The 25,578-nt window shown below is 48.8% G+C and overlaps 1 protein-coding gene across 7 annotated transcripts in view; it reads left to right on the plus strand.

Moving 5' to 3' along the window:
• Positions 1-221: 221 nt before the first annotated feature.
• Positions 222-25,578, plus strand: part of PSD4 (pleckstrin and Sec7 domain containing 4) — a 43,798-nt gene continuing 18,441 nt past the window's right edge. Inside the window, exon 1 of one of the 7 annotated variants that reach the window (XM_070573644.1) lies at positions 222-818. The gene's annotated coding sequence lies outside the window, so the exon portion shown is untranslated. Of the gene's footprint in view, positions 819-8,999; positions 9,250-9,926; positions 9,986-18,072; positions 18,334-20,954; positions 21,335-25,578 lie in introns of those variants that run through there. The other 6 variants (XM_070573647.1, XM_070573646.1, XM_070573645.1 and 3 more) reach the window with 6 other exon arrangements.

Here is a 25,578-nt window from a genome sequence, read left to right on the forward strand (position 1 = left end):
AAGGAAAGAGCATCTGTTGCCCCAGCTCTTGTACCACTAGGTGGCATTTGTGTCCCCAAATAGCACTCAAGGCTGCCCTCACGTCCCTAGTGAAAAACTTGGTCTGTGATCATTTGTTTCAACAAGACACATATTCCCAAGAAGAGGCAACATTTTGCAGGCACAGCTAAGTCCAATCCTGATTTAGAAAAGAAACATAAGGAAGTTGTGTTCAGAGATGCAGCTCCTTGTCTCTCTTCACATGGTCCACAGGACAACTCCCTAGCACCTCCTTTTTGTTTTTGTTTTTTTTAATTTTTTTTTTTTTTTGAGGAAGATTAGCCCTGAGCTAACTGCTGCCAATCCTCCTCTTTTTTCTGAGGAAGACTGGCCCTGAGCTCACATCCGTGCCCATCTTCCTCTACTTTCTGTGTGGGACGCCTACCACAACATGGCACAGCACCCGGGATCCGAACCGGCAAACCCCGGGTCACCCAAGCGGAATGTGCCCACTTAACCGCTGCGCCACTGGGCCAGCCCCCTCCTTTTTGGAGGGAGGTTTTGCTTTGCAAATGCATCATCAAAGGTCCCCATTCTTTGCCCAGAAAAAAGGATCTCCTGCCCCGAAGGCCTTTCCAAGTGCTCATCTTTCTTGTGACAAAATTGCTTGCTGCTCTGAAATGGCAGTTTGCCGTTCAACCATCCACACCAAGTTTGAATGAGGTTGGGACCAAGGGTTAGTCGGAGCTCTGACTTCCCTCTGCCTCGGAGCTGGGTGTTTCTCCTCCTCCGTGCCGTCTCTGGAAGAAGGAATTTTCCCTAGGAGCCTCTCAACACAGGTCTGTGGAACTGCTTTACTTCCTGTCGCCATCCCCACCACGCTCCTCAACCCCCTTTCCCCAGTTAACGCAGGAGCCGTAGAATAAAATTATATTTATCATAATTGTAAATTATAACCTTCCCCCCAGATGGTTTCAGATGAAACCTGTAGCATTAAAATCAGGTGACATTTTTTTTCTTTCTCTTAATATAAATTGGTTTGGTTATCTAGATCACGTCCATATAGAGAGGGCAGACCAGTCATGGCCTTGTAAGGTGTGGGAGGGAGTTTAGGTTCTGAGCGATCAAGAACCATTAAAGGATTTTAAGCTACAAGGTAAAAGAATTTGATTAGCACCTTTTATTGAGGTATAATTTACAAATGATATCATGCACAACTTTTAAATGTTCAGTCCGTGAGTGCAGAACGTTTCCATAACTCCTGGAAATTCTTGTATGTCTCTTTCTAATCATTTCTCCCGACCCAACAGGTAACACTGTTCTGATTTCTATCCCCATAAATTAGTTGTGCCCTCCTTACAACTTCCTATACATGGGATCATACAGGACATACTTTCTTTTATTTGGCGTCTTCCTTTCAATATAATGTTTTTGAGATTCATCCACGTTGTTGTGAGAAATTAGTAGGTTGTTTCTTTCTGTTGCTGAGTAGTGTTCCAATTCATGAATAAATCACAACTGTTTATCCATGGACTTCTGGAGTTATTTCCAGTTTTTGTATATGATAAATAAAGCACTGTAAAATTTTTGTGTACAAGTTTTCTCGTGGACTTTCATTTTCAGTTCTCTTGGGTAAATAGTCAGGAGAGGCACGTCTGGGTTAAATGGTGGGTGCATGCGTAATTTTACAAGAAACTGTCAAATTGCTTTCCAAAGTGTTTGCACCATTTTACATCAGCAAAGTTGGGGGACAACAGTTGCTCCATTTCTTTGCCAACGTTTGGTATTATCAGTGTTTAAATTTTAGCCATTCTTGTGGGGGTGATGTGGTATCTTGTAGTTTTATTTTGCGCTAATGATTTGAGCATCTTTTTATGTGCTTATTGGCCATTTGTTTACCTTTTATTGTAAAGTCTTTTGGCCATTAATTTAGTTGAGTGGTTTGTCTTTTTATTATCGATTTGTAACAGTTGAATATAACCTGGATATGATTCTTTTGTCAGACATATGTCTTGCGAATATTTTCTTCCAATCTGGGGATTGTCTATTCTTTTTCCTAACTGGGTATTTTGATGAACAGAATTTTAAAACTTTTTAACAAAATTCGATTTATCCATTCTTTTTATCAAGCTGTAAGAAAACTTTGCCTCTCTCAAAGTTACAAAGTTACAAAGACTTCCTCTTGTTTTCTTCCAGATATTTTATAGTTTTAGTTTTTATATTTAGGTCCACGATCCATTTTGAGTTAATCTTTATGTGTGATGTGAGGTAAGGTACAAAGGTCTTCTTTTTTTCTTTGGTAACAGCTTTATTGAGATTTCACATGCCATACAATTCACCTATTTAAAGTGCACAATCCAATGGTTTTTAGTATTATGATGATTAATTTTATGTGTCAACTTGACTGGGCTAAGATGGCTGGGAAAGCGTTATTTTGGGGTGTGTCTATGAAGGCGTCTCTGGAAGAGATGAGCACTTGAATCAGTAGACTAAGTGAAGAAGATGGTTCTCGCCAACGCCCGTGGACGTGATCCAATCCACTGAGGGCCCGAATAGAACGAAAAGGCTGAGGAAGGGCTAATTTGCTCTCTCTGCTTGACCTGGGACATCCATCTTTTCCTGCCCATGGACATCGGCTCTGCTGGTTCTCAGGCCTTTGGAACTTACGCTACTGGCTTTCTTGAAGGACCAGATGGCAGATCATGAGCCAATTCCTATAAAAAAAAATCTCCTCATGTCTATCTGTAGATACCCTCTTGGTTCTATTTCTCTGGAGAACCTTGACTAATACAAGCATGTTCGTAGAGTCATGCAACCATCACTACAATCAATTTCATCACCCCCAAAAGAAAGCCTATATCTTTTAGCAGTCACTCCCCATTACTCCTTTTCTCCAGTCCTAGGCAACCTGTAATTTACTTTCCGTCTCTATAGATTTGCCTATTCCAGACATTTTATTTAAATGGAGTCATGCACTATGAGGTCTTTTGTCACTGAGTTCTTTCACTTAGCATGTTTTCAAAGTTAATCCATATCATAGTATCATATATCAGTATGATATGAATAATATTCCATTGTTTGGATATACTACATTTTATTTATTCATTCATCAGTTAACAGACATTTGGGTTGTTTCCACTTTGGGCTATCGTGAAAAAGGCTCCTATGAACATTCATGTACAAATTTTCATGTGGACATGTATTGTCACTTCTCTTGGGTATATACCCCAAAAGTGTGATTGCTAGGTCTTGTGGTATTTCTGGGTTTAACCTTTGAGGAGCTGCCAAACTGTTTTCCAAAGCTGCTAGATCATTTTATAATCCCACCCACAGTGCATGAGGATTCCAATTTCTCTATACCCACACCATCCTCGCTATTATTTTTTTTATTACAGCCAGCCTCATGGGTGTGAAGTAGTATCTTATTGTGGTTTTGATTTGCATTTCTCTGATAGCTAATGATGTTGAGCAGCTTTTCATATGCTTATTGGTCATTTGTGTATCTTATTTGGAGTAATGTCTATTCAGATTCTTTGCCCTTTTTTTACTTGTCTCTTTGTCACTCAGTTGAAAAATTTCTTTATAGAGAAATATGTCATTTTTTACCGTGCAGATTTCTACGTGTTCCAGAATCATTTGTAGAAAGACTTTCCTCTCTCCGTTGAATTACTTTGATACCTTTGTCAAATAGATGCCAATTGACCATGAATGTGTGGATCTATATTTGGACACTTGAATTTTGTTACTTTGATCTACTTAATCTATCTTTATGCCATTTCAGTTTGAAGCATTTCCTAATTTTCCCTCTGATTTCTTCTTTGACCCATGGGTTATTTAGAAGTATATTGGTTCATTTCCAAATATTTGGGCATCTTCTAGATAAGATACTATTGTTGATTCCTAATTTAATTCCACTGTGATTGAGAAGATATGATCTATATGATTTCAACCCATTGAAATCTAGAGATTGTCTTATAGTCAGTCTATATAGTCAGTCTTGGTTAATGTTCCATGTGCCCTTGAAAGGACATGTATTCCACTGTTGGTGGTATAATATTCTATAATGTCAGTTTGGTAAAGACAAGTGATTGGGGGCTGGCCAGGTGGCCTAACAGTTAAATTGGCACATTACACTTCGGCGACCCGGGGTTCACCGGTTTGGATCCTGGGCATAGACTAAACACCGCTTATCAAGCCATGCTGTGGCAGGCGTCCCACATATAAAAAATAGAGGAAGATGGGCACAGATGTTAACTCAGGGCCAATCTTCCTCAGCAAAAATAGGAGGATTGGCCACGGATGTTAGCTCAGGGCTAATCTTCCTCAAAGGAAAAAAAAAAGATGAATGATAATGTTTAAGTCTTCTATACCCTTATTGATTTTGTATGTATGTATGTATTGATTTTGTATGTATTTTTATTAATTACTGAGAGAGGAGTGTTAAAACTTTCAACTATGATTGTGGATTTTATATTTCTCCCATTGGTTCTGTCAATTTTTGCTTGATGTTTCTGGAAGTTCTGTTGTTAGATTCATAAAAGTTTAGGATTGTCTTCTTGATGAGTTGATCCTTTTATCGTTATAAAATGGCACTTTTTATTTCAGGAATACTCCTTGTATTGAAGTCTACTTTGTCCAAAATTAATATAACCACACCAAGTGTTCTCAGGTTTGGTGTTTACATAGGATATTTTTTTCGATCCTTTTACTTTCAACCCCTCTGTGTTTTTATATTTAAAGTGTGTTTCTTCTAAACGTGTAGTTGGGTCTTCATTTCTTAGCCATTTTGACAAGCTGTGCCTTTTAGTAAGAGTGTTTACTGTAATTATTTGATAATTTTTCAATCTTGCTATTTGTTTTATATGTGTCCCCTCTGTTTTTTGTTTATTTTTTTCTTACTTTCCTGACTTCTTTTTTTTCTAGTAATTATTTTTATATCCTATACTGGCTATCACTCTGAGTTAATATTATAAATCTTCACATAGAAGAACCTCACAACATTTCTCTCCTGTGCTTTGTGCTTTTCTTGTCATAATACCTCACTTCTACATGTGTTATAAGTCCCCTGATACATTAATGTTTTTATTTAAATTGTCAGTTGACTTCTGAATCATTTACAGTCATGTGCTGCATAACATCTTGTCAATCAATGATGGATCGCATATAAGACAGTGGTCCCACAAATTAGTACCATATAACCTAGGTGTGTAGTAGGCTAGACCATCTAGGTTTGTGCAAGTACACTCTCTGATTTTCTCACACCATCGAAATCACCTAACAACACATTTCTCAGAACATAGCCCCCTCATTAAGTGGGGCATGACTGTAATACAAGAAAGAAAATAATCTTTTTATATTTACCCATATATTTATCATTTCCAGTTCTCTTTGTTTCTTTCTGTAGATTCTAATTTTCATCTTTTTTTTTTCTGCTGAGGAAGATTTGCCCTGAGCTAACATCTGTTGCCAATCTTCCTCCTTTTCCTTTTTGCCCCTGAGCTAATATCTGTGCCAATCTTCCTCTATTTTGTATGTGGGTCACTGCCACAGCACGGCTGCTGATGAGTGGTGTAGGTCTGTGCCTAGGAACTGAACCTGGGCTGCTGAAGTGGAGCACACCGAACTTAACCATTAGGCCTCAGGGCCCTCTAGTTTTTATCTTGTAACACTTCCTTCATCCTGAAGAATTTCTTCACTTTTCTTGTAGTCTGTGTCTGTTGGCAGCAAAATGTCTCAGATTTTGTTTACTTGAAAACATCTTTATTTGGCTTTCTAGTTAAAATACATTTTTAATAGGATACAGAACCGTAGGTTGATAGCTGTTTTTTCTTTAGCACTTTAAATTGATGTTCCATTGTGTTCTGGCCTACCATGTTTCTGATGAGAAGTTAGCCATCATTCCTATCATTAGATCCCTGTATGCAATGTGTATTTTTCCCCTGGTTCCTTATAAGCTTTTTTTCTTTATCTTTGTTAAGTCAGGAACTGTGAAGAGATCTGAGATTTGATTTTACTCTGCTTGCACGCCAGTGAGTTAGCCTGTCACGGTTTTCATAGGTACTGGCAGAAGATAAGAAATAGTCCATGACTCATAGCAATAGCAGAGTAACATTGTTACATAGCTTCCTCTACACCAATTACCACAGGGCGACATGATGAGGGACGGATGCTGCCTGCACAGACAGTGGGCCACGTTATAGCAGAGGAACCCCAGGATTGGGAGGCCCTGATCTTATATAAGGGAAGCTGACAACCTTGTCCATTTCTCCTCTGGCAGGGAAAGACTGAGGTGTCTCTTCATTCTAGGTAATAAAGAGAGAGATGCTCCCCTCCCTGGAGCAGATTTATTTATACTTCATTTGGGTGTTTATTTTAAAAATAATGGTGATCATATTTCTGCTGAAATTCCCTATTTCTTCCCCCATACCCATATTTTGCTGTAGGTTCTTTAACATCTTTATCATAGTTTTCATTTTTAATTCCTTATCCTCTGATTCCATCATCTTATTTGTCCGTAGGTGTGATATTGTGATAGAAGAAGTATATATTTGGTCTTTGCACCCGGTTCCTGACACAGCTCCTAAAAAATCCTTGTAATTTCCTGAATGATAGCGGTCATAGGAGCATCTTTTGCTATAATATTTGTTTTTTTTGTCTCTAGTTCCTGAAATAGCTCTGTAGCCTTAAAGGTGAAAGGAACGTCTTTTGTTATTCATAACCAGCCCATTTCAACAACATTTGAGTTTATGTAAAGGGGGCCTTTTGGAAAGCTCCTAGAGATGGGTGCTGGTTGCCAGGGGAACCAATCATGTGACACAGTTGGAACTTTCAGTCCCTCTCTGGGGAGGGGGGAGGGGCTGGAGACTGAGTTCAATCACCAATGGCCAATGACTTAATCAATCATGCCTACATAATGGAACCTCCATAAAAACCCTAAACAACAGGGTTTGGTGAGCTTCTGGTTTGTGAAGGCATCCACGTACCAGGAGGGTTGTGTGCCCGGAGATGTTATGGAAGCTCCACACCCCTTCTCTATCCTTGCCTTATGCATCTCTTTCACTTGGTTGTTCCTGAGTTATAACCTTTCTAATAAACTAGTAATAGTAAGTAAAGCACATTCCTCAGTTCTGTGAGCTGTTCTAGCAAATTATCACACCTGAGGAAGGGGTCCCGGGAGCCCTCGATTTATAGGCTGTAGGTCAGAAGTACAGGTTGGCATCTGAAGTGTGGGGCAGTCTTGTGGGACTGAGCCCTTACCTTGTGGTGTCTGTGCTAACTCTGGGTGGTATCATAATTCCATTGTAGGACACTCAGTTGGTGTCTGGAGAGTTGGAAAATTACTTAATAGCAGGAGAAAACCTATACATTTAGTGTCAGAAGACTCGAGAGTGTAGAGGAAAACAATTTTGCTTTAATTTGAAAGTTTTTTCCTTTTAGTGGGTCTATTTTAATTGACCGGTTGTTTTCTCTCTTGACTATGGCACATTTTTTGTTTCTTTGAATGTTTAAACATTTGTTTGTTGTTCAGTGGACATTGTGAATGATACAGTGTAGACACTCTGGATTCTCTTATTTGCCTCTGAAGAGCGTCAAATTTTGTTCTGGAAGGATGTTAAATGACTAGGCGTTCACCTTGCTTTTTCAGAGGTTTGGTTTTAGACTTTGGATGGATTTCTTTTGGTTTTGTCCCTAATCCTAGGGGAAATCATTTATCCTGGGATATACCCTTTACCCCTTAAGTGTGGCCATTCTGGGTTTCAATGGAGAGTCCAAAGTGTTCACCAAGCCCCCCAAGATGGCAGGATTGGAACTCCAAATCCCCAGCAGCAGGCAATGAGCTGCTCGAATCTCTGTTCAGCGGTTGTTTTCCTTTGGGTTAGTTGGATCCTTGCCCCGTGCGTGTTCATTCAAGAGTCGGCCAAGGATTTGGGGGGAGTTTGTATGCAGATGTTGGGCCTCTCCTCTTTGTGGCTCCCTCCTTCCCCAGAGTCTTTCCCTCAGGCAGCACCCCTCCTACCCCCGCCTACCGGGCCCAGCACCAGTTTACATCACAAAAAACCACTTAGCTCCCCTGATAGGCTGCAAACTTTTGGAGTATTTAGTTCAAGCTTCTATCCCATAGTGCCTAGTCAGTGCCATTAATAAGTTACAGGGTTGCTCACCTAGCATTAGGGCCCCATCTAAAGAAGACAAAGCAGAAGTGTTGTATGGTCATGTAAAGCACGGCTTCTGGGTCCTGACTGACTGTGTAGCCTTGGTCAGGTTACTTAACCTCTCTGTGCCTCAGTTTCCTCATTATATGGAAAGCTTCCTACCTCACAGGTTTTTTGTGAGGATTAAACGTGTTAAGATTGATAGAGAGCTTAGTGCCTGGCACATAGTTAACAAGAAATATTAGCTGTAGCTCTTGTTTGCAGAGGGCCTGGTCAGCTCCATTTTAGGCAGCATCAGATAAAGAGATGGAATTCTCCAGGTTGTCAATCTCTAAGGAAGCTGAACTCTTACTGGATATTTTAGAAATTTGGCATCACTTAATTCACATTTTTCACATATGGTGCCTTACATAGTTACAGAAATAGAAACCAGAGAGTTCCATCAAGTGGGATATTGAAAAATAAGAGTTTTTTGCCATTGCCAAGCTATGTCTGGGATGTGTCTGCTAAACTGTGTTCAAATTTCAAAACACAACTATTTGCCACCATGCCGCCAATTCCCAAACCAGCTGTCGAAAGTTCACCGTAAGTCGACACGCAGACAGCGGAAATTCTGAACTCAAATAATGCAATCTTTTTCTTGTGCTCATGAGATAAATAGCAAATAATGGGTTTGTAGGGACTCCAAATTATGACCCTTCTCAAAACGTGCACATAGCTGGGTCTAGCCTCAGTTTCCGGTTTCTGCGCTGGGGAAATAAACCAGCGGGGTCTGGAGGGCCGGCGGCTCGGCTGCAAGAGGGCAGGGCGGCGGCGGCGCGGGTGTGCAGGAGGCGCCCGCCCTGCCAGCGGCCCAGCCCCCGCCGCGCGGTCAGACCAGTCGGACGGCTTCGCCCCCAGCCCGCCCCGCCCCGCCCCGCGCCGCCGGGCCCGCGGCCGCCGCCCGCCGCCCTCCCTCCCGGAAACCCAGTCCCTCCTGCGAGCGCCCGCGCTGGACGGGCCGGCCCCCGCGCAGCCGCCGCCCCGCAGCCCTCGCCGGCCCGGCCCGCGCCTGGGCACCGCGCCATGGGGCGCCCGGGCCGGCGGGAGGCCGCAGCAGGAGCCCAGCGGGAAATGGGTAAGGGCACGTGGGAGGGGCCGGGCTGGGGGCGCCCCCGCCGCCGCCCTCGACGGGGACTGCGTGCTGTGCACAGGGCGCGCTGAGCCCGTGGCATGCGCGCGGGGGCTGTGGGGTCTGGATGCTGAGGGCAAGGGGGCGTGAGCCGGGAAGAGGCTGCAGGAGTGTGGAGAGCGAGTGGAGTGCCTGGGAATTCAGTCTTATCGGGCGGCGGGAACTGGGACAGCAAGGGGACGCTCGGCTGTGCCCCACTGGGAGAGTCAGCCCGGTCTGGGGTGAGCTGGCTCCACAGGCTCCTCCAGCCAGGCCGGGTGGATCTGGGCTCCAAGCCCCACTGGAAAGCAGGGACAGCGCTTAAAGCCATCCAGTGTTGGAACTGGGCGACACAGAGGGCTTCACTCCTTATCTCCCATTGCCCTGTGCCTCAGTGGCTCCTGACGCCCATGGCCAGGCTGGGCCCTCCTCCCTGCGGGTTCCTGCTTGATGGGAGCTGGCCGGCCTGGCAGGCTGGCTGCAGGATGGGATGGAGGAGAACCCAGCTCTTCCCCACCCTCTTGGATGCCGGCCCCTCTCCCTGCTTGGCCTTTCTGGGTGTGTCTGGCCAGAAAGCATCCGAGATTCCTGGGAAGGTAAACAGTGTCTGCTCAGCTGACAAACTCACATCCTCTCTAGGATTCCTTTCTGGCCCTAGGATTGAGTCTAGCCTGTTCTTTCAGAAGGACGACGGACCGGGAATGTGAGTTCTTCGTTGGCTTTTTCTAGGCTGCGAGATGGATTTTGCTGCTCTGGTCAGGCACTCACCCCGACCCCTGTGTCCACGGCCTGCATGTCGAGGTCAGAAGGCCAGTATCAAAGTGAAGGCCTGGGCATCTGGGGGCTCCATCTGCCGTTGAACCTCATTAGGTTCTGTTAGCCCCTAGGTTCCATTAGCCCTTCCCGGACTCAGAGATGATTGAATGTAATTAGCAACTAATTGGATGTCGATGAGCCCCTCTACATGAGAAACACACCCAGGTCAAGTTTAGACAGCGGATGGTACTGAGTGATTCTTTTCTTCCAGATGTGATATTTCCTCTCTGTGGGGAGTATGAAGAAAAGTCATTCATTCATTCAACAAATATTTATCTAGTGCTAGCTGCTAATCAGGCATGTGGGCACTGAGACTTCAACTGCTCTCGCTTACATCTGAGTTGTAGGAGAGAGAGAATAAGCAAGTAAGCAGATGGATTACAGTATGTCGGAGAGTGATAAGTGCTGTTAAAAAAAAAGAAAACAGAACAGGGTGATGATGGGCATGACAGTGAAATAAAATAAGAGAAATTGGCCTTGAGCTAGAAAAGGTAGCAAGCATCTTTCTAAATGAGGGGGGGGGAAATGGTACCATTTTCCAGCCCTAAAACTCTGGGGGCACGGGATAGGATGTCCTCTGTTACTGCGAGCAGGGACTCATGAGCTGCCTACAGGGGATCAGTGAGCAGTGGACATGGGGTGGGTAGCGCCTCTGTGGAATCTTGAGAGTATATTTCTTGTTGGGAAGCTTAAATCTAAGTCAGAGATTTAAGCTTCCCCAGAAAACGTGCTGTGTTGGGTCGCTTGTTCATTTGTTTATTCATTCAACAAATACTTGTTGAGGGCCCATAAATTGTAGGTAGTATTCCAGGTGTCATGGATATAGCAGTAAACAAGACAGTCCTTCCCCTCACAGCGCTTATTTTCTGGTGGGAAGAAATGGACAATAAACAACAGTAACAGCACTTTTAACTCATGGTGGGTAAATGCTATGACGACAAGCCAAGCCAGGGGTTAGCAGGTGATGGGACCTGCTGTGTTCAGTAGAGTGGTCAGGACAGGCCGAGCCTAGATAAGACACAGTCATGTGACGATCTAAGGGTGGAACATTCCAGACAGAGGGAACAGCAAGTGCACAGGGCCCCAGGCATGAAGGAGGCACATGCTCAACCTGCTGGGGGAACAGGCAGGGGCAGGACTCAGCCTGATGACCAGAGAAAGGAAAGCAGGTGATGCCCCCAGCTGCCGTGGCAGGGAGATTTACATGCTCCCAAGCAAACTCCGGGTCACGCCTGGTGGTCTCCACCGTGGAGGGGGACAGGTGATCACCAGAAATGCAGAGCGCCTCTCTTGGCGGGGGAAGTATCACTGGCTATTCTTACTCACCCCAGCATCCGTCAGAACATTGTGGTGCCATACAAGAGAGCTAAAGTGGGAGGCAGACCCCGAGCTTTTCAAATCCGTAAAAACTCGGGAAACTGGAGATGGGGAGAAAGACTGGCATTTGAAATGCCATCTGGGAAAATTCCAATAATCTTTCATTCTTAAACTAATTAGGTGATCTCACTAGTAGGCTTAAAAGAAAAACAGGAGAGTATATAATAATTGACGTGTATTGTATGCCAGGCTTTCCTCTGAGCACGTTATGTGCAAACATCAGTAATCCTCACAGCACGTCTGTGAGTGTGTGCTATCCCATTCACGGATGAGAAAACTGAGGCCCAGAGAGAGTAAGAAGGTTCCCTGCTTTTACGTAGCTGGGAAGTGAAGTCAGGATTTAGAACCAAGTGGTACAGTTTAGAGACAAGTGCTCAGAGAGGAAAAGGGGGAGGGAGAGAGGGGAGGGAAGGGGAGAGACGATTTGCATGAAGGGACGTTGGTCAGCAGGGAGAAGGGCTCCATTGTCCTGAGAGTGGGGGTGGGGGTGGTCAGAGAGAACATATCTCCCTCCCTCTCCTGTCCTCTGATCCCCAGTTCTCCTCTTCAGAGGCAGTTTCTTGAGAATACTTCCGGAGAGATATATTCTGTTTGTAAACAAGCATATATGAATGTGTACCTTCTCTTTTCTATTTTTTTTACACAAATGGTAATAATTCTCAGGTCTCTATTTTTTTTTTTTTTTTTGCTGAGGAAAACTTACCCTGAGCTAACATCCATTGCCAATATTCCTCTTTTTTTTGTTTTTGAGGAAGATTAGCCCTGAGCTAACATCTTTGCCAGTCTTCCTCTACTTTGTTTGTGGGTCGCCACCACAGCATGGCTGGTGAGCAGTGCAGGTCCACACCCAGGATCTGAACCTGCAAACCTGGGCTGCCGAAGTGGAGCACGTGTAACTTTAACCACTTGGCCACAGGGCTGGTCCCTATACCTTCTTTTCTTTTTTTTTCACTTCATATATTTATTGTTCTGATTCAGGACATAGAGATGTCCTTCACCCTTTTTCAGTAAATGTGTACCATCCCATTGAATGGACGTACCATGTTTATCTAGCAGTCCTGCATGGGCTTCTAGGTTGTTTTCCCCATTTTTAAAGTTTGTTTGCTGTGGCAGACAAGAATGCATTAAGCATGGCTGTGTCTACATATTCGCTCCCTCCTGGGGCGTTTCAGCAGGAGAGATTCGTAAACATAGAATTATTGGTTTGAAAGTTACGTGTATTTCAGAGCTTGACGGATGCTGCCTGCCTGCTTTCTGAAGGCCCGGTGTGGCTTATCACTTCTGAGACCGCTTGTTTCCCCTTGGTGCCGCCAACTCGGTGTGTTTCCAACTTTTATTTCTTGCCCATTTGACAGATAAAAAATGGCATCGTGTTGTAGCTTTAATGGGTATTTCTTTATAGTGAGTGGCGTTGTGAGCCTCACATATGTTTTAAGCTATTTGTCTTTCTGTGGACTATTCATGTCCTTGGCCTATGGTTTAAATTGGATTTTGGTCTTTTTCTTTTTTGGTTATTGACTTATAAGGGGTCTTATTGTTTCCTCTTCATCGCTCATCTCTAGCCCCACTGACGGCCCCTCACCACCTTCCCCCGCGCCTGGGAGCAGCAGCCGCTCTGATATATTTGTATGTTTATCCTGGGAGCTGGACGTATGTTAGAGGAATATATGATGTTGATTTATACATGCATGTGTTTTAAACTTACATAAATTGTGCTGTGCCACAAATCACGATCCTCTTACTTTTTAAAACCGAGTTGATTTTATAAAGATGTCTCTGCTGCGTGAACACTTGGTTTGTTGCTTCTGGTTGCTGCACTGCATTCCATGGTTGGAATTATGGAATTATCCTAACAGTTGATTCTTACGGATTGGGCTAGAAAGATTGTTCGATAGATGGAAAGGAGAATGGGGGAGGGAACAGAGCTGACCAAGAGCGCAGCAAGAGAACACGCCAACGTGCTAGAGTAGCAGGAACATTCAGGAAGCCCTACAGGCTTCTGGGGCCGTAGCTTGGGATGGGGTGTGTGGTCCCTGGAGAGCCTGGGGGTCTCAGATGTCAGTAGGACTTTCCCTAAAGGCTAGACGGGAGAGGCACTGGGGTGGGGGCCAGTCAGAAAAGACTTCCAAGGGCAGGAGGAGCATTAGGGTGGACTGTAGATGTGAACCCGAGAGGCAGGAGGTCCCTGCAGTTCTCTAGACAAGAGAGGAGCGGGCTCTGTGTGAGGGTGGTGCAGTGGGGCCTCCCTGGGAGGGAGAACCAGCAGGATGGGCAGCTGAGGCGTGAGGGGTCAAGGCTGGTGTCAAGGCTGCTAACTTGGGCAACCAGGCTGAAGTGATGACATAGACGGGACCCAGGAGGGGCAGGCCTGGGGTGCAGGGACGGGGAGGCATGCTCACGGGCACAAGGGCACGCTACCAAATCTGAAGTCCTCACAGAGGGCTGGAGGATTCCATCGGCAGTTAGGACTCGGGGCTGGAGAGGGTTTGGGACTCTTCAGTGAGGAGGTGAGGTCGCCCTGGGAGACAGTGAAGGGCAGGAGAGGCTGCGGGCGGAGCAGAGCCCGGGGCAGGTATGCAGGGAGAAGTGGATGGACAGGCCCAGCCAGCTGGGGAGACACGCTGCACTTTCGAACTCTACCCTTTCCTGGCAAGACAACCTCAGAAAGCATCCTCCAGGAAGGGGACCTGGGCAGGGGAGTGGGGGCCGTTACAAACAGGGACACAGGAGGAGGGCTGCCTGCCTTGCTGGTGTCTCTCACTGCTGCCTGTGACCATGCATAGGAGTGCCGAGGCCGCCTGGAGGGAAGTGGCCTCAGGAAGCACAGGTGGGCAGGCCCTCTTCCCCAGTGCTGTTCCTGCCACGAGCTACCAAGCCTGGCCGCTCCCTCTGTCCCTGGGGTGACTGTGATAGAGCGTGGATTGGCTCTGCTGGCATGGAGGGGCACTAGGAAGCCAGGGCTTTGTGGCTATGGATGGGGTTAAGCATGGGCACCCCCAGCGGAATCCTCACCCTGCTCTGAGCTTTGCCTTCCTCCTTCATCTCGTGGGAGCATACCTGTTCTCTGTTTCGTGTAACCCCAGAGCCTTGCTCTCCTGCTAACTGTAAGCCTGAATTCCTGTTCAGCAGTTGATGGCCGATCGAGGCTAATTAGCCTTATAAGGAAGACTCCCAGTTCTTGCTCCAAAGGAGTAAATGCTTGAGAGTTCAGATTCAGCTGTGCAAAGTGTCTACTCATTTGCATATCTTGTCATGATTTTTGACATAAGAGTTTTCCACCTATGCTATTTTATTTAATATTTTTCCTTGAATACACATAATTTGGAAAAAATGACATAAAGTTAGGCATTATTTAGTGTGATCCTGAGCAATAACATCTATGAAATCAGTGGTTTGCTGCATCAGTTATATTTTGTACTGCATATTCAAATAAATGCTTAACTATTAAAAATGTTCATTATGTGTACCACATACCTGCTTAGGCAAACACAGCTTTAGATTTGTGGATTCATAGAGGAGGTAATCTTTGCTGTGTAGGAGAGGGAAAAAACTTTTCCTCTACCCTCTTAGGTTTAGTGACTGGGACCTGCGAATTAAACTGACAAAAGACAGATTAACAATAGAAGAAGGTTTATTGGCATGCACACAGGAGCCAATCAAAGAGTAGCTGGCTTGTTAAATGGTTAAAGTTAAAGGTTTGTATACCTAACTTAGTAGAGGAAAGAGAAGGGAGAGAAAAAGCCTTCTATGGGAAAAACGAATAGGTTTCTTTAGGAAAGACAAATGGGTTTTTAGGATAACAAATGAGAGATGAGGACATTTGTGATAATGTGTGTCTTTACTGGTTTGCATGGTCTTCCAGTCTCCCTCAGGGCCATAAATTTTTCCTCGAGAAAGGATTTGGGGTAGATTTTATTGAGTTCTCCCTTCTGGGAGTAAGTCTGCCCTAAGAAGGAATTTATGGCAGCCTTATTTCCCAGAAGTTGCTGCTCTAGTCAGATAAGAGAAGCTCTGAGAAGACTTCTCTTGGCATCTGTTGAATCTCAAATGTCTTCACCCTTAAATAGTCTTCTTACAAGTCTGGAGTTCCAAGTGGGTCCCCAAACCTACATCAGAGAGGTCAACTGGCAGCCACTTGAAGGATGGCAATGGTGAAGGGTCAAAAACAGTAAACGCCTATGCAGACCCCCTTGGGCCTCTCTGGTCCCATGCTGGTTCTCAGCCTCCACCCGCCATGGGGGCCGGGCGTTGGCAAAGAACCTCCCAGCCTTTAAAGTGAGCAGAGAAATTTGATCATTATTTAATTCAACACAATTAATTTTCTAATACCTTGATTATTTTTGCTGCTGATAACCAGAATACATATTTATTTTTAAAAATTAGGTACATACCAAAAGCACAGAGAACTTAACATCGTCTGTGTGTTACGGTGCACAGATAACTGCTGTCAACCAATGTTTTTGTTATCTTATTGCCTAAATATGAGTTTTTAAAAAATTGAGATCATACTGAGTATATAATCAACTTCCTTACTTCATAACGTGCTGTGAGCATCTTTCCACTTCATTAAATACTCTTCAAAAACAAGGTAGTTAAAGGTTGCAGGGGTTCACCGAATGGCTCTGTGGCTACACCATAATCTGTTTATCCAGTTCCCCATTGGGATGTTAGGTTGTGAGCATTTGCGCGTTATGAGTAACTGCATGCACGTGAGCTTCAGCGGATGTTTGGCGGCATCTTCTGGGTGCCAAGGGTGCTCAGGACAGAGGTGAATAGCTAGAGAGCCCTGGTCACTGCTTGCCTGAGAAGGACAGCCCCAGGACACTGGCTGCAGGGAAAGGGGCGAATCGAAAGACACTCTGGGTTGGGAGGGAGCCAAGAAGGCGAGCCTTGGGAGAGCTGGGGATGGACTCTGGCGCCGAGGGAGAAGAGAGCCAGGGAGCTGTGGCCTGGGCGTCTGTCCACGGGCAGGGTAGGGACGGCCTCCCCGGGTCACTGTGCCATCCCTGGGATGGGGCAACCAAGTCGAAGAGAGAGCAGCTTGTCATTCACTTTCACCGTCACTTCCTGCCTTTCTCCAGGAAGCTGCATGGGGTGTTGGTGCCGTGTCTGTGTTGGGAGGCCGGTGATGGTGTTAGCACTGGATTGGGCTGCCTTTCCTCATTGCCCTGCCTTGGAGAGACGTCTGCCTCCCGTTCTAAGACCACAGATGTTACAGAGGGCGTGCCTTTGACCCCTGCCGTGGGCTCAGTCACCCTGCTCTCTGCTCCCAACCCCAGGGAGCCCACAGGCAAGCTGGCCAGCAGGATGGTAAACATCTAACCTGGCAGAGGAATGTTTAGGCAGGCCGGTGACCTCCTGTCTGTCCTCCCTGAGGGCCCAGGCTTGTTGAGGTCGCTGAGCTGGGAGGGAACAGAGCCTTCTCTGGAGGAGGGAGCATGGGGCAGCCTGACTCTCAGGCCTCCCTAAAGGACAGAACGTTTACGGAGACAAATTCAGGGCCATGGGAACCTGTTGTGGTGCTTCTGGCCTCTGCTGTCACCTTGCCCGCCAGCTGCTGCCCTTGGAAGGATGGCAGTGAGCTCCATCAGCTCATGAGTTTTTATGAGCTTTGAGCCAGGAGAAGTGAGTTCAGGCTTACACCGTCAGTAGCACTGTTTGCTTGGAAAGAACACCTGCTCCTTCATAGCTGCAGGATGCAGGGTAACAGGGCATAGCAGAAAGTGTGGTTCAAAGTGGGGTTCAGCAGTGCTGAGTTCAAATCCAGCTTTACCGTCCCTGCCTGTGTGGACCTGAGTAACTGCTCTGACCCTCAGTCTCTTCATCCATTCTGTAGAGTGGGGATAGTAACACCCCACTGCCACCCCAGCCTCGTAGGGATTGGAGGTAGGCTTGTAAAGGGCCTGGTGAAAGTCAGCACAGAGGGCCCTTGGACGAGGTCAAGGGTAGTTATAAGTCAGGTGGGCTCCTCTCCTGGAGGGTGGGCTCCACCCTCTTCTGTGCTCAGCTCGTGAGAAGCTGCCTCCCGACCTGTGCTGAGCAGCTTCCTCTGCGGGCAAACAGGAAGTCACTCACCTCAAGGGAGGCAGGAAGGGGCTGCCTGGCAGGGCTGCCTGTCTGGGGACTGTGGTCAGGTCAGGAGGCTCTGTGTCCTCTGGGCCCTGGGGAGGGGGACAGTGGGCTGGGTAGGGTACCCCAGGAGTTGGGGGTCGGTGCATATCAAAGCTCACCACTGGCAGGGGCTCTGGGGGCAGGAACCAGTTTCCCCTCTGCCTGCCCTCATCTGAGTCACACACCCTCCCCAGCTGGAGCCTGGACCCAGGGATCCCCCATCCAGAGTTCTGCTCCGTGCAGTCTTGGGAAGGAGACGAGAGTTGTAGGAGATGGAACAGAGTTGGTGACTATGGGAGTCTGCGAGTCTCTTCCTGAAGTTTGGTGTAAGCAGGAGCCACCCTAACCACCCCCCATAGCGCCCCAAACACAACACGCCATACACACATCAGACCCATTGCCTGGGAGGAAAGGGGAGAGAGGCAGGTCCCCCTTCCTGTGTATTGTCTTGAAGTGATCCAGGAAGAGAAGACGAGCAGCTCTTACTCATTCATCAGATGGTTGTGGAGCAGTTATGAGCCAGGTGCTCTGCTCCACAACCTGGGCAGCTGTAAGGGTGTGTGGACCAGTCCTTGCCCTGGAGCATTCACAGTCGGGGGAGGACGTGGACTCACAGACACGTGGAGGAGGCAGATCGCTGGTGTCTCGCCTGACCGGCGCCATTCCAGCCACCGGGAGCCGAGCGTGCCCAGCATCCCTGGGGTGGTGTAGACGCTGGACTGGACGGGGCAGACAAGAGTCGAAGAGGTGAGGATGGAGGCTGACCCCAGGTCCTCACCTCACCTGATCAGTCCTCATGTCGGGGTCTCCTGGCTTCTGCCCCCATTGCTCTCCCGCCCCCCACCTGTCTGTAACCTCCGTGTGGCCACATTCGATGGTCACTTTGCTCTTCCTTAGGCTTTCTAGTAGCATTTGACACAGCCAACCACTTCCTCCCTCTAAGGTTATCTCCTCGCTTGTCTCTGTGACGACACGCTCTTTCATGTTTCCCTCGCCTCCCTGACAGCCCCTGCTCACTCTTCTTTGCAGGCTTCTCCTGGGTGGGCCCCACCAGCCGCCTGCATGGACCACCCTTCTGCCGGTCACACACGAGCTCATTTCTCCAGCCCAGCCCCTCCCGTCAACTCGAGGCACGTTTTTCAGTTGCCCGCTTGAGTATCTCAAACCTACTATTTGGAAAATCAAACTCTTCATTTTCTCCCCTAAGCCCCAATTCTTTCCCATTTCAACAAAGGCCATTACCACCCATCCAGTTGCTCAAGCCAGAAATCTAGAAGTTTCCCCTGACTTCTTGCTCATCTTTACACCTCGCATCTGCTTCACTGGCAGATGGTACCAATCATCCCCAATGCATATCCCACGTCCTCTGCCTCCCCTTCCCTGCCATTTCTGCTCCTCTCCAAGCCACTGTCCCACCTCACCTGGACGGCCACAGAGCCCCCTGACTGGTCTCCCTGCTCTCGCAGAGCTTTGGCTGTCTGTTTTCCATACAGCAGACAGATGATCTTAAAAACTCATGTATACATACTCCTTGACCCCTCATTTCCCCACTTAAAATGCACCCTGGCTTACCACTGAGGACCCCTCGGGACCTGGCCCTTTGCTTCAGCCCCATCTGCTCTCACGCTCCCCAAAGCCCCCAGGCCAGCTGCTCTGGCCACACTGGCTTGCTTTCTGTTCCCTGAACTCTGGAGACCTTTCCAGCCTTAGGTAAGGGATGAGACGCATGGTTCCCTCTATCTAAATGCCCACCCCATGCTCTTCACATGCTGGCTCCTCTGCCCCGGGATGCAGAAGCTTCCTGTCCTCCCATCCCAGCAGCTCATGCCTGCTGCTTGCTCTCCTTTCTCCCTGCTCCTCCCCTCCCCAGCATTCACCACAATTTATAATCAGGTTTTGATTGATTAGTTCTCTTGTTTATTTTCTGTCTCTGTCCCTAGGTTGGAAGCTCCCTGAGGACAGGGGTCGTGTGTTTTATTTCTGATAAGCAGCTTCTAGTGTAGGGACCAGGTGGAATAGGTGCTGGCTGAGTTGTGGCCACATTCCAGAGATGCCCTGTGAGGCTGGAGGCCTGAGCGGAGGGTTGGCCTTTAGGCCCAGGTGACTGGAGGTTTCTGGCTTACACAGCTGGGAAGAGTGTTGTCAAATCCCAAATACAGAAGGAGGAGCAGCTTGGGGAGGCGATGCACCAGGTTTGTGTTGCATTGGGTTTGAGGTACTCCTCAGGTAAGGCTGTCCCTAATATTAGCCAGCCCGAGACAGTGAACGGTGGCGGGCCCCATCTGATGCACCCGAGTATGTAAAGGTTATGACTACTGCTGACAAACTGTCATAGAAAGGATACCCTATTCTCCTACCTCCCATCTCAATAACTAGTTAGGATTCTCAGCCTCTTCGGAATGTGGCCGCTGCAGCAGAGCCATCCCCCAGCCCTCGGCGCCCCCCTTGGCCTCCCTCCTGTTTTGCTTCCCCACCCTGGCTTTGTATCACACGTGCATGCGGGTGGGTGCATCCTGCCCACAGGTCCAAGCCCTGTCCACCCCTCTATCCCCACCCACGCCACGTCTAGGGCTGCACAGAGCAGCGATGCAGTGCCCCCATGGGAGGAAGAGGCCATGTGGGCCTGGGAAGCGGAGAATTCCAGGCTCCTGCGTGGCCAGAATGTGGTAGAGAAAGATCTGGTGGGCATGTCCCTGCAGAGGAGTGCAGCTGGAGGAGCCGGCGCTCTAAATGTGGGCGGGGGTGGCCTGCGTCTCAAGGTGCTATGCCTGTGGGGCTTGCAAGTGGAGGGGTCTCCTGTGCAGTTGGATTTATGAGGATTAGAGCTTGGGTTGGGGCGGGGTTCTTTGGATGCTCAGCAGAGGAGTTGGTCGTGGTTGAGGCTGGAGAGGTAGATCATGTAGACGGAGAAGAGAATGCTACAGTGAGTGTGGCTCCCACCAGCCTCAGTCTCACACTCTTGGACACCTGTGACCTGTGTCCTGCGGACATATGTCGGGAATTCAGCCATGGGGATCGGGTGACAGTCTGTTCATATGGTCAGATGCTCTGAGTTCTAACCCCAGCTTTGTGACTTCCCAGCTGCGCAACCCTGGGCAGTGGCTTCACCTCTCTGCGCCTGCCTATGGATCTGTATAATGGGTATAGTAAAATATAGTATTGGGGGACACTTTGTAACTACAGGACAACTGTATCAGGTGCTGTTATTACCCACACCACATAGCCACACAGAAGTTGAAATGTCCTTTGTTAAAAACAGAAAACAAAAGTCCCCCAACCTGGGGCCCTCCTCTGTTTCACTGGGTGCCCTGCAAGGAACTGAGAGCTGGGTCAGAGATGAGAACCTGGTGAGGGAACCACAGGGAGGAAGGGGTGGCGCCTGTTCACAGTCCAGGGCTCAAGATCTTCCCCTTTCTCTCTCAGGCCCTTGACTGGGGGAGAAGGGCCCTGCAGAGGGTAGGGGCTGCCAGGGAGCAGGGGGATGGAGAAGGGGGCCCGTGACTGGGCCTGGGAACGGAGGCTCTTGTCTTGTGGGCAGGAAGTGTGAGGTGCAGAGCAGCTAGGGAGCCCTGGGGAGGCCACGGGGAGCGGAGCGCTAGGGTTGAGTGAGTGGGGGTGAGGGGAGCGGAAGTCGGAAGCTCCAGCCGCCACATTCATCATTCACGGGGTGGGCGGACCGTGTAGCAGGAACTGCTCCTGGGAGCCCAGGCCCACTCAGCCCTTCCTGGGTCCTTCGGAGGTGAGCAAGGTGGGCCTGTTTGGGGTGGGGGCTGGGAGGGAGCTGGGGGGAGCGGGGGATGCGGAGAGTCATGTGTGGGCCCCTGTGGCAGGGGCCGGGCAGGTGGGCAGGAAGGAGGGCGCTGTGGGCCTACTGCGTGTGCACTTGCTGTGGGCCCGGCCTTGGGCTACACCCCCACCCTTCCCCTTTCTTCTCTCAGTCCTGCTCCTTCCTCAACCTACCCCTCCCAATCTGGCCCTTTCTCTGATTCCTACTTTGGCCCCCACTCACCCCAGCCTCCCCAGAGCCCCTGTAGGTCTGCAGTAGTGAAGGGTGAAGGGGCCAAGGAAGCCCCTTCCTAAACCTCTTGTGGGCCTCCCTGGTGACTGCTGTGGCTGTGGTACCTAGTGGGGGCTTGTGTGGCCAAAGGCCTCATTGACCCTAGGCCTTTGAGGGAGGAAGACCCGACTGACTGGGGCTTTGGGGCGGGGGCAGCTTTGGGTGCGGTCACTGCAGGAGCTCAGACTCGGCCATTAGGGGGCTCCCAGCACCACCTTTCAGGCCCCACCCGAGAAGCTGTGTCAGAGGGAGGGGACCGACTTGCTGGTTTGCCAGGGCAGCTCTGGTTTAGGTCTGTTGACCTGATGTACGAGAGGAACCTTTGCACTCTGAAAAGTGTCACCGTTTGGGACACTATGAGGCCTTCTGGTTGTTGGTGTTATCCTTGTGCTAAAGGGAGCCTCAGGGAGGGAAGTCCCTCAGCTACTGCCCTCTTATTCTAGGGCCTGAGATCCTGTGATTGGAGTCACTCCTCTGCCAAAAGGCTGGGAGTGGTGCCCTGTCATCAGCTCATGATAATATGTCTCAGGACTGTTGGGCCTTAGCCAGTTTTGAAGGAATGGGCCCCAAATGGGCTTGTCTCCCAGCATCACAGAGCTCCCTCCTTCTATGGATGAGGAACCACCCACCGGTGGGATTAGAACCCGGGCTGCTGAGTTCTTTGTTGAGGGAGGGGGAGATCCAGGAAGGGGTGAGGGAGGCCTGGCCTGGCCTGGAAACCTCCAAGTGGTCCTTGCCCTTCCCAGGCAGCAGCTGCTCTGGAGAGCTGCTGACACTCTGCCCCCATCCTCTTGACCCCCATCCTCTCTGATCTCTCCATTCTCTCTCCCTGCCCGAGTCCCGGCTGAGCCCACAACAGGGTCCTCAGCACCACTGGCACCTCTCTCTCTCTTTGGCTTTCTCTCTCTCTCTGCACATTTGCATGATGACTGCTTTCGTGTGGGCAGGATGTGGGGCCCCCCCAGTCGTGTCTCTCACGGTGCTCCAGCCCCAGGTTCAGGCAGGGGTGTCGGCAGCTCCAGATAGGGGAACTCCATCCTTGACCCGCGCCCTCAAGGAAGACATCTGCCCTCCTGCCCAGGGCTGTGCAGCGACAGGACAGGTCATCTCCTTAATCCCTGGACGGGCCAGGAGCCTTTGCTTTTTCCATAGGAAGGAAAAACCTTCCAGGGCAAGAGGAAGGAGTGTTTGCTGAGTCTGGACGCTTAAAGGGAGAGAGGGACAGAGACACACATTCCAGAGAGGAGATTGAGGGCTGACACCTCCTGGAGGCTGAGAGCTGAGGGCACCCTGTGGGCTGAGCCTGTGCACTCAGGGAAGGTTGTTTTTGTTTATTTTAGCTTCTCCAAATGGGCATGCAAATGGCAAAGTTAAATTGGGCAGGACGTGGTATTTCTGAGCACCTAATGTCAGCCAGGCCCGCCTCAGCACTCAGGTCCATTCCCATTTATAACAAACCTGTAGAGTAGCTTCCTTCCATCTTATTTCCTTATTTTACAGATAAAGAACCAGGTGAAGTTTTTGATCAGAGTCAGTGGCTCCTCAGCCATAGTTGGGATCTGAGTCTGGTCTGTGAGCCCCCAGGTGTAGGCAGTGCCAGGAGGACAAGGCTGTGTGCCCGGGAGTGGGTGAAAAGCAAATCCACTCACAGAAAGTACCGTCTACGTGCCAGCTGCGCTCCTTCCTGGCCCAACAACTAAAGACGTTGCCTCAAAGCGCAGCTTGGGGTCTGGGTGGGGGAGGGAGGGATTCTGTCCTCCTGGTCCCTCAGCCGTCAGTTCTTGTTCCTGTACCTCTCATCCCCTGGACGCAAGCTTAGCCCCTGCCGTGTTCTCCATGGGAAGCCCCCTTGTGGTGAAAATTCCCTGAAATAGTCAGCTGTGCTCAAGGTGGGAGCCCTAGGGGGTCGCACAGTGGAGCAGACCTCTCTCCTCCCGGACCTCAGCTCCTTCTTCGTTCCCTCCCCTCACTGTCTTCTGGAGTTCATAGCATTTTCTTGGATTCAGAAGAGCCAGTTCCACTTCTCCCAGAACTTATTCTTGAACTTCCGGAGCCATCACGGTGCTTGGAAGAATGAAGGGCCACTTTATTTTAGAGGTCACAAAACTCCCCTTATGAGGCATGTGGCAGAGACCTTTGCCCTCCTTTGTTCTGTTAGCATACCCGAGACAGGTGGTTTCAAAAGAAATTTCATCGAATACCAGGGGTGAAAAAAAAGTAAACCAAGGAAATTCTAGATGCGTAAGACCTGGGCTCTGCTCCCCAGTTCCTGGTCCACCTTTGCCTAAGAGGTGCCATCCTACCTCCAGGAAACAGAGGCTGGTCCGCACCCTTGACCCTTGCTAGGTCAGGTGACTGGGGCACTGCCTTGATGGCCATAAGAAGTGACCTCACCCCTCAGGTCATCCTAGCCCTCCTTTCAGGGAGGAGCAATAGTGGGGGGAGAGAGAGAGAAAAAAAAAAAAAACTTCTTAAACACGCACTTACAGTGCCCCTTCCACAAGTGGAAAGCACAGACAAGGTGACTGAATGGGTCCTCCTCAAGTCTGCTCTCTGTCCAGCTGCTGCCCAGGAGCCAGGACCCATATGAGCATTTTGGCTGCTGGTCTGCCAGGAGCCTACCTCTGGGAAAGCTCTGTCCTTAGGGTGCTGGGCTTCCTGGGAGGAAGATGTGATTGGTTCATGGGCAGACTGGCCCTCAGGAGGAAGTCATAAGGTCATAAGGATGCTGACTTTCTTTCTCCCAGCCTCAGTCTCCCCAGTCCTCTAGTCAGGTTGTTCAGGAGGAGGCTTTCTGAGGATCCATCCCATCCATCCATCCATCCCCTCATCCCCTCATTCATCCCTCCCTCTGTCCATCTAGCCATCTGTCTATCCCTTCCTCCCCCCGTCCCTCCATCTGTCTTTCTTCTTATTTTCACAAATATTTCTGGAGTGCCACTGAGCCAAGCAGATGCTGCACCGAACAATGGGAAAACAGATGAATTTGAGTGACTCTCTGCCTCACAAGGGAATGGATGAAAGTCCAAGGGAATTGATTTATGGTTGGGAAGAGAGCGATGCTCAAGAGAGCGATGCTCAAGGGAGCTGCAGCCCTGGGTTCAGACCCCAGCTCCCACACTGACTAGCTGAGCTTCCTGGGCACATTTCTGGAGCTCTTTGAGCCTTAGCTGCTTAGTGGGAAGGAGATGTTACTACTCGCTTCGTTCACGGAGTGTCTGGCAAGACAGATGAGCTCATGGCTGTAAAGCACTGAGCTGATAACTGGCATTTTGCAGCGGCTTGGTACATTCTTTATACCTTCCCCATCAGATTTGTTTGCCAGATAAAGTACAGAATGCCCAGTTAAATTTGAATTTCAGATAAACAATGAGTAGATTTTTAGTATAAGCATGTCCCAAATATATGTTTGTTAAATGTAGCAACCCTACCATGAAGTTGTGTGCCATCCATGTGGAACTGCCTACCTGGGACCAGGAGCCTGTCCCATCAGCCTCTGGAACCCCATGTGTCTCATGGGTGGTCCTGGACTTCTCGAGTCAACACTAACCTTTAACTGTCTGACCTACTTGAACGAAAGCCTAACGGCGTGCCCCCGAGAACTTTGTAGTTGGGAGTGGGTGTGACACAGTTAGTCACTAGAGAGATTCAGTCCTTCACCACTTCCGCAGTGAGACAGCGGTGAACAAGGAGCACAAAGAACCCGCCTCCTTGGCACTTACATTCTGGGAAGGGAGGCAAACCAGACCCTGTGAGTGAACATGCTAGAAATGACACATCGAGATAAATGCTCTGAAATCAGAGACTGAGGGATGGAGTGTAGCCAGGTTGAGTTTCATTGGTTCGGAGCCATGGCGCAGTCAAACCACATACCTCCGTCCCCCACTAACTGCTGTCCATCTGTCTGTCTGCATTCACCCCCTCCACTCCCACTG

The sequence above is a fragment of the Equus przewalskii genome, chromosome 14 (assembly GCF_037783145.1).
Source record: "Equus przewalskii isolate Varuska chromosome 14, EquPr2, whole genome shotgun sequence".
NCBI classification, from domain to species: Eukaryota; Metazoa; Chordata; class Mammalia; order Perissodactyla; family Equidae; genus Equus; species Equus przewalskii.